This window comes from Alligator sinensis, unplaced genomic scaffold (assembly GCF_000455745.1).
Source record: "Alligator sinensis unplaced genomic scaffold, ASM45574v1 scaffold805_1, whole genome shotgun sequence".
NCBI classification, from domain to species: Eukaryota; Metazoa; Chordata; order Crocodylia; family Alligatoridae; genus Alligator; species Alligator sinensis.
In genome coordinates this window covers 82049-97625 of record NW_005843079.1, presented here as the reverse complement: position 1 = coordinate 97625, position 15577 = coordinate 82049, and the positions used below count along the sequence as shown (strand labels likewise).

Genomic DNA, 15577 nt, shown 5'->3' with positions numbered 1-15577 from the left:
CCACACCCATGGTTCAAATCATTCACCAGTGCCTCTGCTCCCTAGGAGACATCTTCTTCTCCCTTTGCATCCAGCACAAGGCACCCCTCTTTTCCCAAATCCTCAGCATCTGGTCTGGGCATTGGGCAACACTTGGAATAGGAGGCTACACTCCTTAATTTCACTCTCCTCAGAACTATTGCTATGGTAGTATTTTCTTAGCAGGCATCTGGCATGCCTTGGTGGTAAGGCAGGAACAAAGAGCCTTACTGGTGTAGTGTAAAAATCCATATTTGCTTCCTCCAAAGAGATTATATAGTTAACACAGACCCACCCTTTTACCATAGAAAGTCACTCTCTCCAAAAAAAATCTAGATTAGTTAAGCAGCAGAGTCCTTGGGGTTTAGCTTGTCTGCCACTTCCATGATCTCTGCAGGTGGCTCTGATGCAAGCTGTTGGGGTGGGGGTGGGGGGGTCTGCCATGGTCCCTAGACCTGTTTTGGGATTCCAAGAATCTGTCTCAACTACTGAAATGTAATCCATAGTGCTGCTGAGAAATGTCCGAATAGTGTCTGAGGCTTCCACCACATAAGAATCCATATTTGCTTCTGTCTGTTTTAGCATTGTCTCATGAGACGAACTGATGCTCCAAGATGATATGCAGAATAAGACCCAGAATTGATGTTTCATCCCATTTTTATAGCCTTGTTAATTTACCCAGTAGTCTGGGCTTTTGATGGGTTATCACTGTATTCTTTTTTGAAGGTTGATTGCCATTATTCTCTTGCTGTTCTAGGGTGGATTTTTCTTGTTTGTTTTTGTATTTGTCTGCATTCTTCAGCCAGGCACCAGCTGATGTTTTTCTTTTCCACAAACACACTCTTGCTGGTATTTATGCTATTTGTATAACATTCCCTTCTTTGATCCTTCAAAACATTTTGTTTTGAATGGATCACTATAATTTTTGCAAGGCTATGTATTGTAAAGCAATTAAGGCATGTGATTTTAACTTAAAATACATTTGTTTTATCCAACAACATATACAACACATAATAATCAGCATTATTCCAGGTAGTATAGAAAAGATGATAATAGAATGTAACAATATTTAGGACCACCATCTATGATGGTGATCATCTCTTTCAAATATCATACCAATGGTGTATTATTATTTGTTTAGCTTGTTTAGATTCTTTCAGGATTTCTGAACCTTGGTGAAGTTGATTTTGTTCTTGTGTTGTAGTAGTAAGTTAGCTAATTTGTGAATTCTTCGTAACTGTGGCAGTGCATGTGCAGTGCCTGTCATTTTAAGGGCTGAGTCAAGTGGCCATCAGGTGCCTGATTGTGGCAGCCATTTTAAAACACTGGCTGACTATATAAATACAGCAGCTTGCTGCTGGCAGGCAGGCAGGCACATCACCTGGCTGAAAGGCTGTATGAAACATCTTGGCGGTAAGGGCAGGAGCTTATTGGGATGGAGGTTCCTGGTCCTTGGCATGACCTAAAACTGTACCCTGCCAGGGATAGGTGGCCTGGTGGGGCTCCAGGTGGCATGGGAGTCTCCAAGCAGGTCGGGGCACCTTAACCCCTAGCCCCCACAACACTGTGGGTAAAAGGGGGCCAGGCATGGCTATGGCCACCTGAGCCCAAAGAGGGTGTAATACTCAGGCAGGGCCCGGCAGAGCTGTGGCCACCTGAGCCTCCACAGGGGAGGGAAACCTCAGAGCCCCAAAGAAGGGGGTAGATGTGTAATCCCAGAGAGGGGGTGGTAGTGAGGTCCCGGAAGAAGGTTGATTAGAGCTGAGGGTCAGCCTGAAGGGCAGCCCAATGGGGTGTGCTGAGTAGGTGGTGGGACAACCTGAAGGGCAGTACATGGCCCAACCCCCTGGAGAGCTAGTTGAGGGAAGTGTGGAGCCCCAGGGAGGGGGAACAGAGGGCTGGGAGCCCAGTTTGTTGGGCCAGGGGCCAGGTGTGTGTTTATGTAAAGCTTCCCTGGAAGGGCCCAGAGCAAGCTTGGCCCAGGTCAGGAACTTAGCTGGCCACTACCCAGGTGAGGGTCATGGGAGAGGCCCAAGAGACTGTATGTCTGCCACCCAAGGTGTGATATGGATAAAGCCTATGGACTACAGGAACCGCTCCAAGTGGGAACAGGGCAGAACAAGTTGTTGATGCAAGAAAGAGACCCTGTGAGAGGGGGTGGAGTCTGAGAGGCCCTAGTGAGAGGAAGGCAGTATGAATGTGCATGTCAAAGAGGCCTGACAGTGAGGTCTAAGCTTGGCTCCCAGCGTGGCTCTAGGCTGGGAGAATAAGGACACCATAGATGCCATCTGGAGGCATGGGCTACAGTGTAGGGAAGGTTTGGAGCTGCAGACTGCCCATTACATGCTCTGATGCCAGGGGGAGCTGTCTCCCCCATTTACCACCCATTTATGGGAACAGCAAAGTCATAGCAGGTGAGAGGGCAGACTGCCCCATAGAGACAGGTGGGTGTGCTCGCAGGAGACTCAGCCCCAAGCAGGCCCCCTGTCACAGTAACTAATAATTTAAGGTAGTTCAATTGATTCCTAAAGAGAAATGGAAATCAATTAAATTATTCCATTTTCATGGGATGATTTTCTTTAAGACACTTGCGCAATTCAAAATGCTCAAATAAAAGTAACAAAAACATAATATGTTGATAAATCTTAGTAAAACAATGAGCAAGGCTAAGCCAAAATATCCAGTGTTCAAACCATGCAGTTTTCAGTATCATGTGCAGCTTCTATATATGTATGTTAAATAATCAGTCACATTCGATTCATGACATATTGTACCAGGGAAATAAAACTGGAGGTGCCAGAATGGCCTCCCAGAGCGGGACCTGAGGCAGGGGCAAACTTCCCATGAAAAAAAAGAAAGAGCCCTGAAGAGAGGGCATACTTACTTCCCATGGGAAAGGGAGAGCCATGCTGAGAGAGGCCACCAGCACAGTTTGTCAGTCATTTTTATTGCTGGCTGGTGGTGGCACCAGTGGATGGCGTCATCAAAAACTGGTGCCCAGCAGATTCTAAAGCTGGTGGCGAAAGAATGGTGGGGGAGATGGCAGGGATGCTGGAGGGTGAGGTTGCTCCCTGACTGACATCCCACAAAGGTCTGCAGCTGTGGTAGGGACAGTACAGAGACCCTCTGAAGGGGTCTTATCCAGATTGAAGAGAAGGGACAATGTTGAGGGACCGGAGAGGACCACAGACGCTGGACCCATGACTGGGGTGGGCAGAAACCCACACCCAGAGCCTTTTGTTATTTTCTTTCTTTTCTTCATTCCACTTTGATTTTGGGAGGGACCCGGAGTTGTGACTGAAGAAAGACCCTCCACGGGTCCAGGGTCACAGAGGAAGATCAAGGCCAGATTGGTACCAGCCTCGGAGGGAGATCGGGTGCGAAGGCGGGGACAAATCATATGCCTCTCAGCCATCTGGGAGAGGTGAGTTGGGGAACAGGCTAACAATCCACCATCCGGCGATCCTGAGGGTTGATGCATGACTGGGGTGGAGGCAAGGTGGAGCTCCAAGAACATCTCTGTTAGGTAGTACCCAGAACAGCAGGAAACCCTGGGAAGGAGCCTCCTCACTGGAAAAGAGAAGACCAAGTCATGGCAGGTGAGTGTTGGGGCTATCCTCAGGGTGGAGCGTGAACTAACACCTAAGTTCTGGGGACATACCCCTTGGCCGGAGTCAAGTGAACGCTCGAAGGCCGCCTGAGAACGCCTCTACGAGATCAGATGGAGGTCCATATAAAGATATAAAAAATGGAAGAATATAAGAATACATATAAATTAACACTGGTTCTCTTTAATTGGTGTTTAATAGCCACTGTTTTTTTCAGTTCATTTGTGTCACTGGGGTGTAGGTTGTAGCTGTGTTGATCTAAGGACATAGGCAGACAAGGCTCCTTGGGTGAATCTGATATCTTTTATTAGACCAACCCAAATAGTTGGAGAATAGTTATTAAGCAAGCTTTCGGGTTCAAAAACCCTTCGTCAGGCTAAGGAAGTTTCAGCAGTTCGTGTGTGCTCTTCCTGGATGGAATGAAAAGTAAAGAAGCCAGCGGCTGGGCTTTGGCTTCCTTACTTTTCATACCATTCAGGAAGAGCGCACACCAACTGCTGAAACTTCCTTAGCCTGACGAAGGGTTTTTGAACCCGAAAGCTTGCTTAATAACTATTCTCCAACTATTTGGGTTGGTCTAATAAAAGATATCAGATTCACCCAAGGAACCTTGTCTGTCTGTGTCACTGGGCATTCTGTGGCCTCTAAATAAATTTAATACAGTAAAAGTTGTGCTATCCGACATCTTACAATCCAGTATGCTCTACTAACCGGCATGCTGGCTTGTAAGATAAAGTGAAACCGGAAGTGCCTACCGCTGCACTTCCAGTTTCTCTGAGCCCCCATGGCTGAGAGCACCACCATGGCCCAGGGGCATAAAAGGCTGCGCAGGGCTGTGTGGGGTCCACTTCCCTGTCCCACAGGGCCTGCAGGACAGGCGGTGAGGGACGGTGTTGCCACAGGAAGGGCGGAGGGATGCCCCAGATGCGGCGGGAGAAGCAGCAGCCAGGGCCGCTCAATTAACCAGCATATTTTGTTATCCAGGATCCCCCATTCCCGGGGGATGCTGGATAACAGAGCTTTTACTGTACATTAAATTTCATACACCATTGACTAACTTTAACTGAAATACATGTACCCATTTTGATTCTTCTCCCCAATTGTATTTCACATACCATTGGACTAAGATGGTTAATGATAGACACCGGTCCAATTCACTTGGAATCCAAAGTTGTTGGTTTTTTTCGAGTTATAAATACATAACTTGATTGTCAATTTTCCATAAAAATAGGGTGCTAATCTTTTCTTTCTGTATTTCCCCACTACATTTTTGAATAGCTTCCATCATTCATATTTGAAGGGTTACTTTGTTCTATTTTTTAATTGTGCCAACTGTTTATACGTCATAGTTAATGACATCATTAAAATGATCCATGTCCCTTACAAACTTTGTGGGCTGTTCAGATAAAATTTGATAAGGTTATATGTATGTTCACAAACAGTTAGTCTAGAATGAAAGGCAATTTGTTAATGAAATCTATTTGTAACCTACTCCACAGGCCTCCCCCCTTTTGATGAAACAGTGATTGGGACTCAGAAGGTTGGGCCTTTTTGCAATTGGACATAATTAGCTATCAGGGTTTTACATTATTTTACATTTTGTACTTTGCTTTAATCAATAAAGAGTTCTCTTTATACAAATATTGATACGCTAGATTCATCAACTCTTGCTTTTTTCTTTAAAACAATGGGTTAATGCAGTTTTCATACAGATCCTGGTATGCTGGTGTTATAAATAGCATCAAATGAGATTTTTCTTTATAGCCTTAAAAAAAACATTTCATCAGGTTGTTTGTTAAACACACACACTACTTTTTAAATAAATGCCATTTAAATTTGCTAAATACGTAAACAATAAACTGAAACTTTCATATGAATTGCTTCTTTTTGTTTCAAATATTAGAATAATTTTTGTGTCCAAATTGGTTGGAATGTATCCTAGTCTGGGATTCACAGATTAATTCAATTTTAGAAGGAGTATTACCAATTATTTTATTATATCTTTATGATATTTATATACATTTAAACTTTTGACAACTTAAAATAAATTAACCAACCAAATAAAGAAAAGATGACAACAGGACAAATAATATAAAACAGACAGACAAAATAATTTTTGCTCTAGTGATAAAACTGAAGTTTAGGTGAAGCACATGCAGTGGATGGTAATGAGGCCTCATAGTCTTTTAGTCACCTTCGCTACTACAATAAATTTTACACTATGGTTTCTGCAAAAGAAAACACACAAACCTACCGAGGAAAATTCCTTACAGTAAAATCGTTATAGTTACAAATTTACAATGCAGACATGTGCAGTACTAATGCACATATGCTTACAGTTCTTGGGGTGTTTTTCTTGTATGTGTGTGTATAAAGTGTATAAAGTGACCAGGATTGTTTATATTTATGTTACTGTTTTATATTACTCTTTTCTCAAAGTGGTACTAAGGTGTATTGCTGCCACACATCTCTTTTCCTTGGTCTTCACCAAGGGTTTTTCTGTTGGGGTATGCTCCCTTTATCCTTTTTCTAATGAAGGGTAACCGATAAGGCATTGGGAGCTAGGGTTTTAAGGTGCCCTGTATTCACCCCTGCCCATTCCCAGGGTGGTTATGCAGCATTTTGCAGAGAATACCCCTCTATGGGTTATTTCACCATATTTACCACACCCAGGAGGGTAGCAGTTTCAGGTCATACCTAGGACCAAGCCCTCCACTCTCCTGCTTTGGTCATCTTCACTTCTTATGGGCACAGTCTCTCACTTCTGGGCTTCCTCACCCCTACTTGGGCCAGTTGAGATCACAGGCTCCCAGTTCTGGCAGCTTTAACAGTGGCCTTTTCTCTATGCCCCTTCTCTGGACTGCCAGATCACTTGGTTGTCTAGATCCTTTATAAGATTTTTTTTTTCCCCTCGTTCAGCTCCCTTCAAAGCCTCTGGACTCCATCCAGCTCTATTCTCTCCTGATTTAACCCTTCCTGTACTTTAAGTCATTAACTCTGCCTCACACTTTTTGGACTGAGTCTCTGGCTTTCCATGCTCTTACAAATTCGGCTCTGCTCTTTAGTACCCACTCTCAAGTCTTCTCTGTGTTCTGTGAGGCTGTTCTTAAACCCCCTTTAACGAATCATTCTAGCAAGTATCTTGGTCTAGCAATTGTCTCTAACAACTCTCTAGAATCCCAATACTTCCTTCTTCTGGGTCTTACCTAACTTTCATCTTTCCTTTACTTTAACAGATCTAAACCATATCTTTTCTGGGCTACAGGCTTTACAGTCCATTCTCACACTCTTATTACAATTTCTTCTGGGCTCTTCACTGTTCCTAGAAAGGTGGGCAGTGGGAGTGGGGAGGAACCAAGTTTCACCTTTACTTTCCAATCACAAATTCTCTGCCACTGCCTGAGCAGGTGTCCAGTATCATACCCTGTTACAAGGCTGTTAGAGGTTGTTTCTTGAATCATTTAATATTAGGTATAAGGCTAACTTGTTCAGAGTATCATAGACTTTTGTAGGCTATAGCCTACTTGTGTCAGATGCTATGAATTGACTATTAATATGCTATAATCCATTCATAACATCTGGTGAAGTAGATTGTATCTTACATAAATTCATGCATTTCTGTAGGAGGAATCTGTAAAGTGCCATACTACCTCTGACTTTAGACTAACACAGCTAACTACATCCTTCTATGGAATATTAAGTATGTTAGCCTTTTCTCTCTTTTTATTGAACACTGAAGTCATCAAATATTTTGTGTTTCCTCATTGATCAATCAGGCCCTAGGTAATCCATTGCTTTTCACCTTGATTCATTACTTACAGCTCTGGAGAGAGGAGGAAAGCAAATAATACCAATGAATACTCAGTATGCTCAGGTACAATGAATGGTAGTTGCAAAATGCTGAAGAATTAGGACCTTAATCATTATAAGTATGAGCAGCATTGAACCACTGAATCCCTCAGAGAACATGGGAGAGAAAAAGCAGACAACAAGCAGCAAGTCTTAAAGGACTGATTTTTTTGCTATTCTCCTTTGTATAAGGGAGAGACATATATTTGGTTGTGTATGTGTGTTCCTCCAAAGACTTTCAATGTGGTCCCTTCATGCACAATACTATGTTGATTAAGCCAGGTTGTTTAGCAAACAGTTTTCTCTATTAAATTCAAATAAATCATAGAATCATAGAAGTAGGGTCGGAAGGGATCTTGTAGATCTTCAAGTCCGACTCCCTGCCTGGGCAGGAGAAAAACTGGGCTCAAATGACCCCAGCCACGTAGGCATCAAGCCTCTTCTTTAAGACCCCCAGGGTAGGAGCCAGCGCCACTTCCCTTGGAAGTTTGTTCCAGATCCTAGCCACCCTAACTGTAAAGTAGTTCTTACGAATGTCTAATCTAAACCTACTCTCCAACAACTTGTGGCCGTTGGAGACAGCTCCAACGGCTGTTGCAGAAATGCTGTAGCACTACTTTCTCACCTCACCTTTTCTTGATTAGCACTGTTATTTGCTTATTGCTGTCCCCTTTATAACAAGAATATCAGTGTTCTTTTTCCTCCCTATCTTCAAAAACTCAAGGTCTTGTGGAAAGTGGATGTCCTCGGTAGTGATTACAATTCTCTTGTAGGCATCTCTAGGCAAGACATTCTTCTGTTGAATAAGCATCATTTCTCTTACACTTTCCTATCTTCCTCCTCAATGCTGCTTGTGTATGTATATAAGTGAATATGTATTAGCTATTTTTTGAGAATCAATGGCACATCACTTTTTGCTTGTAATGTTCTTGACACAACACAAATGTCAAAATGATAGCTTTTAACTCTAATCCATATACAAATATGTACATTCATATGAATAACATTTCTATGCAAATGTTTGCATATTTTGTGATCCTAATTGTTAATAACATGCCACTTATCTGCATCTATTTTATATTGTACTAAAAGTATTTACTTTTTCATCTGTTTTTCTATGTTTGTTTTTTTGTTTAATTGCTTATATTATCCTGATGTAAAAAAAAAAAAAAAAAATGGATTTTTGTTTTAAAAAGATTTTAACTAAACTGCAGAAGTATGCCAGTTTGGAAAAGACAGTAGCTATGCACAATACATTATCTATAAGTTAGACTTCTTTTGGGCCTGAAGAAAAACATTATACATAAGTCCTACATGGTTGAAAAGTCACTTCTCTGCATGCTCAAGTAAGATTTCAGTACTTTCTGGTCAAGCCTTACTTTCTGTGGTCAGCTTAACAAGATAGCTCCTAAGTAAATTTGCATGAAAGAGTATACATCTCTCTCTGCACATGCACATAAAGTATAACTGTTCTAATGTTAGATTCAAACAAAATATTGTATATATTGAGGGCATCAGGGTCTCTTCCCCACTGCTGACTGATTTCTGTGGCACTGTAAGTATTAAAATCCTCATGTAAACCAAGATCTACATTAACAGGCTCCTTGACCAAAAAGAGGTGTGCTAACTTCAGTGCGGCCATTTGGCTGGATAGCAGTGCGCCCTATTTATCCATAAAGTGAGGGAGGGACTTGTATTTAATTAGTACTATAATTATATCCCAGATGTAATGCCTGGGTACAGAAATATGTAACGAGTCCATCAATATCAAAGAATCAGGGTCAACTGATATAAACTGTTACAATGCACCTACTATATCTGCATAATTCTGTAGAAATGCAAGAGGAGCAAAACTGCTTCAGCTTTAAAATAAGCTATCTAACTTGTAGTGTTGCAGGATCATTCAAACATAAACAGTTATATTATAAAAGCAGATGGATGATCCCAAGCAGCAGTTTGGCCTTCCCTCTTAGCAGTTAAACATTCCCTGTTTTCTTTTTTCCCTTCTATGTGAAAGAAACCACACAAACAGAGAAATATGACTGGTTATAGCAACAAAAGAATGAGGTTTTACATGTACAGAATTAGGGGTGCACTAATAGAGATTTGGGGGGCTGATATTGATAGCCAGTTTTCAAGGAGGCATATCAGCCAATACCAACCCGATTTTTGATACAGCTGCATCTGTAGCTGAGTTTTCCTCCACCCCATGGTTGGTCAACCTGCAAGCAACCTTTTGTGTCAGCTTTTGCGATTGGGCATCCTCATGAAGTCGAGAACACCTAGCGACTGGGAGCATCGATCTACTATATACCTGGTCGAAGCTCAGGGCGCAAGCCCTAGCGAATCTGATCAACTGTTGCTGCAGAGAATGCCCGAAGAGTGAATCAAGTTTGGGTTCCTCATAAACCATTCTGGGCTCACCAAACGACAGCTCCGAATCCTGGGAGACGCAGGCCAATGGCAACTGGCCTACGATCTGGGTTTTCAGTATCCAGACAAGCCAGACGACAACTCCTCAACGTTGTCATCGATGTTTTCGTCTTGCTGAGCATGGATAGAACCCCGCGGTGTTTGCCATCCACTTCCGCGTCACCCCCGGGGGTTTTTCCCACCCGCTCCCGCGTCGGTTGTATCCATGAGCATGCAGGAGAAAAATCGTCTAAAGCGGAGCCGTGCCCGAGCACCTGTATTGTGTGCTGTGAAAAGCGGGAATCAGCGGCAAATCTTGCTGACTGCCCCATCGCGCGTGGTTCCATGTAAATATTGTAATATAGGTTAATTTATCATTTTGAGGATTTTCTTTTTACAGGTCCAGGACTCAGAGTGCGTGGTGGAGGGAAGTCCTGAGAGAGAGAGATGGAGAACATCATTGAAGAGGCGAGGACTTGACTCGTGACCTCGCCATGACGCCCACTGAAGTCCTGATAGTTGAATTTCTGGTTATGAACATAATTATGTGTCTGTGTGTTAGTGCCGGTTATTATCTAATTTGGTCCTTTGAGGACGAACTTATTTTGTTGTCTGAATTTGTGTTTAACCGTTTAACTTACGAACCAGCCGAGAGAGCTCATAACGACTCACATGACGTGCATGTGGTTTAAATTCCAGTTGTGCAATCGGCAAGGGGGCATGTCATAACCCAATGATTTTTAGTGCCTCGGCACATTGGAATTTTCCCGCCACATGGAGCTTTCTTTGCACGGTGGATTTCTCAGCTGCAGAGAGAAATCCCCGGTGCAAAGAGTTCCCGCCACACACATGCAAATTTGTAGCTCATTATTGGCTGATTCTAAATTATTTCTACGTGGCAGCTAGCAATTGGCTCGCTAGCCGTATAAAAGGTTAGAGCACTTCCGCCCAAGTTGGAGGACTCCACAACTATCTCATGGGGAACTCTGAGCGCGCTCTGGAGCCTAGCAAACTCCGCCTGTGTCTTGGAGGAGAGAGAGGCCTGATCAGCTCTTAGCCACTCCCCGTCATAGTGTAAATTTGATGTATCCCCCGTGTGAAGTGCTCGTGGAGTCGTATATCGATGACTCATCTCGGTTCGGTGCGGTTTGGAAGAGATCTCACTTGTGTTTGTTTGTCTGCAACCGCAACTCAAGCAAGTTTCCTCCCTGCACTGTGACCATCGGCAGTGTAAGTAAAGCTTTCTTTATAAAACCAATACGCTTCCGTGCCTAACTCTACTCCATCGTGGAAAAACCCCACCTGACAGTCCGGGCTACTGGCCATAGCCTCAGACCGACCCTCGGTCCCCACAGCATCCAGCTGATAAGTCTGTTCTGGTGGAAGGGAAGGGGCATGGGGGAACAGATCAAGTCCCCTGCAGTGATGGAGGGAGTGGGACTGGGGTTGGGGCTGGGGCAGGTGCTGCCCAGCCAGGGCGGGGCAGGGTGCAGGACAGAGCCACAGCTCATTGGGGGGTGGGCGCAGGGCGGGGGGGCGCATCTCCCACCACTGCACACACCCAAGGAGGGCATGGGGGGGCTTGTACCCCCAGATCTGCATGGGTCAGGGCTGGGTGGGCTGCAGCTGTGGGCTGGTGCCGGGGTGGCATTGGGCTTCCCCTGGCGGGGACTGGGCCAGGTTGCACTCAGGGCAAGTGGCAGAAACACTGGGAGGGAGCCACAGGGGGGGCTACAAACACCCCAAACTTTACTGTGGCCCCCACAACCCCCATTCCTGTGCCACTGCTGCCTGCCTTGAGCACAGCCCCAGCCCAACCTCTGCCCCCCGCATGCACTGGGAAGAGCCCAGCGCTGCCTTGGCCCCAGCCCACAGTGACAGCCCCCCTGCCCATGCTCCATGCAGATACAGAGGCACACATCCCTGTGTGCCCTCCTGGGGTGGGCACAGACGCAGGAACCCCTCTCTCCCCACACCTCCCCAGATGAGTGGCTCTGTCCCAAGTCCCTCCCCACCCCAGCCCCAGCCCCAGCCCCACTCGGGGTATTGATCTGCCTCCCCCCACCCTTCTCTCCCTGTTTCCCATCCACCACAGACTTACCAGTGCATACTGCTCTTCAAGCTGCCGGGCTGTGCTCCTCACTACCAGTGTACTGCACTGAGGATATGCACATGCACAGGCATTTATCAGTCAAATTATTGGCCACATCAGGCCAATTGCCAATGCACTCAGTTTTCTTTGTATCAATGCCAATCCAATATTGGACCAATGTATCGGTGCACCTCTATACAGAATCCTACCTAACTTGAAATGTAAACCATCTTAAATATCTCATTGTTTTAGTATCTTTAGGTGTCACTTGAAATAATAGCAGCTAAAAATTAACAAAACAAATAACCTCTAAATTATGTATGTGTTACAATGATAATCCCCCTTAATACTTTCTATGTAACTTAAATGAATTAGATTTGATACAGTACACACACAGGATATAAAAGTTTGTCTCTCAACACGAATCTATTAAATTGCAATGGGAGGGAAAACAAAATTTTATGCAGTATATACCTCTTCTTGTTAAAACAAATGGATTCAGTTGCTTATTAGCGAGATTTATTTATAAATTAAGGTTTTTATCAAGGTTTGTTTTATCAAGAATTGATATATAAATATGGTGTGAACTACTGAATGTACATGTATGAATTTGTGCAAATGAAAAGTCATAGTGTTAGTTTAAGACATTTGGTGTTTGCAGTTCAGCTTTATTCTGAGCAGCTAAAGGATAGATTAGCTTTTGATCCTTTATGAATGTAACAACCTGGAATGCAATCATTTTTTAAATCTTGTTTTGGTATATCTTTCAAATGCTCTGTGAGTTATCCAGGTCAAAACAAATGTAATACCATAGACAAGTCAAGTTGGATGATTCTGTGGTATTACTGCCAAGACAAAGCTTGTCAGGTTCTTTCAATTGCTAATATGAAGGCTTGCTGTGCACAGCTGGGAATCATATGTTAAACAGGAATTAGTTAAATAGATCCAGGTTTAAAATAGCAAAAAGCAAATTATGGTATATTGTTTTCACACTTCCACATTATCGGTTATGATGATATGTTTAGTACTTGCCATGTTTAGTGACTGATCTTTAATGTCCAATTCATAACCTCCCATAATAGCACATGATCATCTATGCAGTTGCATTGCTATAACGGCGTACAAAGGTGCACATTTCATTGTACAAAGGTGCACATTTTAATGTACAAACTTGACATCTCTTGGTGTATAATCTGGGTTTCCCCCTTCCTTTCTCCAAAATTGAAAGTTATCATAGAATACTGACTGTCACGGCGGGGTCCTATAGGAGGGCCGTGATCTCCTTAAGGCCCTCTCTCCATGCCAATTCGGCCCAAGGGCACCCTCGATTCTCCCCATTCCGCCCAAGGGCCCCCCTCGATCCCCCCCCGCCATGTCTTTGCTGTTTAATATATGTTGGGAGGCTGCCTTACGGCTCCCTGGGCACGGTTAGCTGCGACCTCTGTCCCAGTGTGTTCCCGGACCCCCCTGGGGGTCTCCCAGTATGATGGGTGCTCCCCAGGCACCCTAGCCTTATGGGCTACGCGCGGCTCCTACCATACCCTAATACCACGCTCCAAGCCTCGCAGATGGTCTGGATGTTGTCCTGTCACAAATCAACTTGCCTGCTCTCCCAGGCCTCCTCTGTAGTCTAGCCCACTCTGGGCTCTCTCTAATACACAGCCCCTCACTGGGACTTTCGTCAAGCCCACTCTGGGCCTTCTCGAAAAGTGTTGTCCCGCTCAGGGACCCTCTAGTGGGTCTCCGGTCCTTTAGGTCAACCACACGGCTACCCTCTCTGATCCCGGCTCACCACACTGCTATCCCCTTTCTCTGGGGACCACTGCAGCACCTTGCCTTTCTCCTGGGGCGTTGTACTACTAACCCCTTCCGTCAGGGTCCACCGCAGCACCCTGCCCCTATCTGAGGGCTGTTGCCGCACTAGCCTACAGCCGGGCTCGCTATGCCCGTCTCGGGCTTCTCAATATTATCGCCCCCTCTCTGGGGCTCACTGTGCCCACACTGGGCTCCTTAATAATGGTGCCCCCTCTCTGGGCTTGCTGTGTCCACGCTGGGCTTCTCTAAAGTGCACTCCCCGCTTCCTGGGGCTCGCCACGCCCATGCTCGGGCCTCCTCATAGCGCCCCCTCCTGGGGCTCGTCATGCCCACGCTGGGGCTTCTCAAAATGCCCCTCTCTGGGGCTGGGGTCTGCACACCCCGCAAGTTGCGCCCTCACTGGTGCTAGGGTCCCACCCCCTGTGGGTCCCTATGAGGTTCAGCCGCTCCTCTCTGAGCTTAACTGACCCCACAATTTTGCCCTGCAACTCTCAGGGCCTAGTGCACCCTCACTGGCTCTGGGGGCCCCACTTTACCATGAGCCCCCCTATGAGGCCTCCTCCAACCCCTACAGCCTCGCCCAAACCACCGGTGTAATAGCATAGCAAAAGCATACTGCAAGCCTCCTGGCCACAACTAAAACATATGGCACCTAGCCACTACAAAGTAAGCCGCCTGGCTATAACTTAGCACCATTGCTCCAACCTTTGGAGCTCTCAAGAGCTGTACTTGCTGTTAGGCTTTTCCTCCCATCCTAACTGCAGGAGCTCCTGCCCCTCTGGCTGCTGGCCGGGAACTGCCAGCCTGGCCTTGACTCTTGGCTTTATAGGAGCCAGGCCCTGCCCCCTACAGGCAGCTGACTCTTATTAGTTGCCCTGGCAACCCACAGCTGTGCTCATTATCTCTGCTAAGGCTTTTCCCCAGCAGTTCTCCCCTCTCTAGGAGCGGGGCAGCGAGGTGCGCCGTAACACTGACATCAAAGATAATTTTGCCTGTTCAGCTGAGCCTCAATTATTCATGTAAGTTGATACAAAGGCAATAATACCATTGTCTAGATCAGTGGTTCTCAATTTTTATTTTTAGCAGACCGCTTGAAAATTGCTGAGGGTCTCAGCAGACCACTTAATAAACTTTTTTTTTGTTCTTCAAATCAAAGCACACAACTCATATTTCAATATCAGTAGTCTTACCTTACAAGTACAGATATTCTTGATTGTTCCACAACCTTTCCGTGGACTACCTGAATGAAGCTCATGGACCACAGTTTGAGAACCTCTGGTGTAGATTGTAGCACAAGGTTTGGAGCTCCTGCTACTTTAAGAGCAGTCAGGCTGTGGCTGAGACAGGCTGCAGATGTGGCAGGAAGGCAATTAGGGACCATGCATGAGAAGCAGCCTGCAGGTGTGTCCAGGGCTCATTGTGAAGTCATCTGACTCAGGAGGAGGGCTTGGCTTAGACTGGATATAAGCTCAGGTGCTGAGTTGAGCTAGCAGTAAGATCCTGGAGGCTACTGAAGAAACATTTTCTAAGCAGAATGGCTGTAGCTCCTGAATACCAACACAGAGAGAACAGCCTGCAGTAGTCTGGAGGCCTAGTAAGGGGGTCTAGGATCTTAGACAGGGGCTGAGAGTAAGACCAGAGCCAAGAGTGGGGGCAAAATGTGGGATGAGAGGGATCCACAAGCCCAGACAGGGGTTGAGTGAGAGACCAAGGAGTCTGAGTGCCCAGAGAGGAGCTGAGTGAAGGACCAGGGGCTCTGAGAGCCCAGGGGGTATGAGTGTGG

The 15577-nt window shown here is 45.4% G+C and overlaps 1 long non-coding RNA gene across 1 annotated transcript; it reads right to left on the bottom strand.

Annotated features, from left to right (window-relative positions):
- Positions 1-3377: 3377 nt before the first annotated feature.
- Positions 3378-14574, bottom strand: LOC102373611. The gene is made up of 3 exons (XR_325319.3): positions 14500-14574; positions 3680-3727; positions 3378-3588 (listed from the first exon to the last, which is right to left on the bottom strand). It is a non-coding gene; the product is annotated as an uncharacterized LOC102373611 (long non-coding RNA).
- Between the last annotated feature and the right edge of the window lie 1003 nt (positions 14575-15577).